The sequence below is a fragment of the Chiloscyllium plagiosum genome, chromosome 13 (assembly GCF_004010195.1).
Source record: "Chiloscyllium plagiosum isolate BGI_BamShark_2017 chromosome 13, ASM401019v2, whole genome shotgun sequence".
Taxonomy (NCBI): domain Eukaryota; kingdom Metazoa; phylum Chordata; class Chondrichthyes; order Orectolobiformes; family Hemiscylliidae; genus Chiloscyllium; species Chiloscyllium plagiosum.
In genome coordinates, this window is record NC_057722.1 from 24,415,618 (window position 1) to 24,418,670 (window position 3,053).

Sequence of the window (3,053 nt, forward strand, 5' to 3'; positions counted from 1 at the left end):
CGCTCTTCCTCCAGCCGTCATGTTGCTATGGTCTGGCGATGGAGGAGTCCAAGGACCTGCATGTCCTTGGTGGAGTGGGAGGGGGAGTTGAAGTGTTGAGCCACGGGGTGGTTGAGTTGGTTGATCCGGGTGTCCCAGAAGGGCTCATGCCCGAAACGTCGATTCTCCTGCTCCTTGGATGCTGCCTCACCTGCTGCGCTTTTCCAGCAATACATTTTCAGCTCTGATCTCCAGCATCTGCAGTCCTCACTTTCATCCACAACCTGATGTAGCAGTGCGAGTCCAACTGACTGAAGCTACCAAGTTCCTATTTCGGGCTGTGTAGCTTAGAAGCCTCCTGACTCTAATAGTCAGCCTCTTTCGCACATTTTCACTGTCAAACTGTGACTTATTGATCCACATTCTCTGACTTGATGAAAATACAATCCTGATTGCACATATTTTAGATTTTTGCACATTTTGTCTGTTAATTTCTTTTTTCATAAGAGGGCAAATGAGGGAAATAGATGTTAAAATTTTTAATTATAGTCAATTTTGAGAAATTATGAGATCAGAAAGGTAATTACGTATCAAGGTTGGAATTTAATTCTTTCTCTCCCATCCTGCAATAGTGAGTTTAAATACGGTTGCCATTCTTTACTTCAGGCAAGAAAATGCAGCACAGGAATCCTACCACCTTCCCACCTTCATCCAATGAGTTCAAAATGCAAGGACGTGTGGAAACCTTCTGCCCAGGATCTAACAGAATCTCTTAAGTGGAAATTAATGCCCCTTAAAGTCCTCATCCTGTTGCTACTGTAAATTCAATCAGAGAGTGGACTTATCATAGAGAGAGCTCAAATAGCAAAATCCTGTTAAGTTTGCAAGGTGACATTTGTTTCGGGTGGCTAATAAGGCTGTCATTATTAGGCTGGGAGGGGGAAAGGAGTTGGCATTAAATTGGAGAGCAGAATGCAATCCAACCTTGAGTTATGTCATTATGTCACTTTTGAAAGACTGCACTTACACAGATCCTCCTTTTGTCCTCAAAATGTCTCCAAGCTCTCTTAACAATCGGGGAATTACATTTGAAGTCCAGCTATCTTAAAAAAAGACATTAAGAGGCAGTTTTATGCCTTCAATATTGTTGTGATTTACAGCATAATAGCATAAACTCAGCCAAAACAAATAAAAGAAACAAGTGCTTTCTCTCTTCAAGTAGTCCGCTTAAACTCAGTGTGTAATAGAAGTGCATTTGTTAACCTGTTCCCTTCATTTTGTATTTCTATTGTGATATAAAAATACTTGACTGAATAAAAGTGGAAAATGTTGCAATTAATTAATTAATTTGTGCTTTAAGTCTTGATAAACATGAATGCAAAGACAGTTGTACACACATATCTACAAATAGTTCTAGTCAAGAATGAAAAATCATATACTAGATATAAACAACTAGGTTCAAATGAATGTCTCGAGTAGTATAAAGACTGTAGGGATGCTCTGAAGAGAGATCAGGAAGAAAAAGAGAACATATGCAATCGCCTTGGCAAATAAGGTTAAGGATAATCCAAAGAGTTTCTACAAGTAAATTAAGAGCAAGAGAGCAACTAAACAGAGCAGAGTCCCTTAAAGATCAAAGAGATTGCCTTTGTCATTGAGTAATACAACACAGAACCAGATCCTTCAGTCCTACCAGTCCATGCCATCCATAATCCCACCTGCCTGCGCTTGGCCAATATCCCTCCAAACATCTCCTATTCATGTACTTAACTAAATTATTTTAAACAATGTAACTGTACCCACATCCATTTTTTCCTCTGGAAATTCATTCCATACACAAACCACTCTATGTGTAAAAAAATTGCCCCCATGTCTTTTTATAAATCTTTCTCCCCTCACCTTAAATATATGTCCCATAGTATTGAAATCCCCCACCTTGGAGAAAAGACACTTGCCATTCACCTTATCTATACCTCTCATGATTTTATATACTTATATAAGATCACCTCTCAACTTCCTGTGCTCCAGTGAAAAAAAGTTGAATCTCAGGAGATGTGAGAGATATGAAATGAATATTTTGCATCAGTTTTCACCATGGAGAAAGAAATGGAGGCTAGAGAACACAGAAGGAATATTTTGAAAACAGTACACATTACAGAAGAGGAAGTGTTGGACTTCTGAGAAAATAAAGAGGTGTATAAATCTCGAGGACCTGATCTAGTGTATCCCAGGACTTTGTGGCAAGTTCAAGAGAAATTTGCGGGGCCCCTGGCAGGAATATTTGTTTCATCTATAAATACGGGTCAAATGCCAAATAGCTGCAAAGAGGCTAATGTTGTGCCTTTGTTTAAAGAGGAATTTAAGGAGAAGCTGGGGAACTGTAGAGTTGTGAGTTTGACTGCGGTGGTGGGAAAATTGTTGGATGTGATTCTGAAAGATAGGATTTATATGCATTTGGAGAGGCAAGGAATGATTAGAAATTATCAGCACAGTTTTGTGAGAGGGAAATCATGTCTCACAAACTTGTTTGAGTTTAGGGCAAAGTAACCAAGAAGATTGCCTTTGTCATTGAGTAATACAACACAGAAACAGATCCTTCAGTCCTACCAGTCCATGCCATCCATAATCCCAAATTAAACTAATCCCACCTGCCTGCGCTTGGCCAATATCCCTCCAAACATCTCCTATTCATTTACTTAACTAAATTATTTTAAACAATGTAACTGTACCCACATCCATTTTTTCCTCTGGAAATCCACATCTCCCCCCTTGCTTCCCTCCAAGGCCCCAAGGGATACTTCCATATCTGCCACAAATTCACCTGCACCTCCACACACATCATCTATTGTATCCGCTGCACCCGATGTGGCCTCCTCTATATTGAGGAGACAGGCCGCTTACTTGCGGAACGTTTCAGAGAACACCTCTGGGACACCCGGACCAACCAACCCAACTACCCCGTAGCCTAACACTTTAACTTCCCCTCCCACTCCACCAAGGACCTGCAGGTCCTTGGACTCCTCCATTGCCAGACCATGGCAACACGACGGTTGGAGGAAGAGCGCCTCATCTTC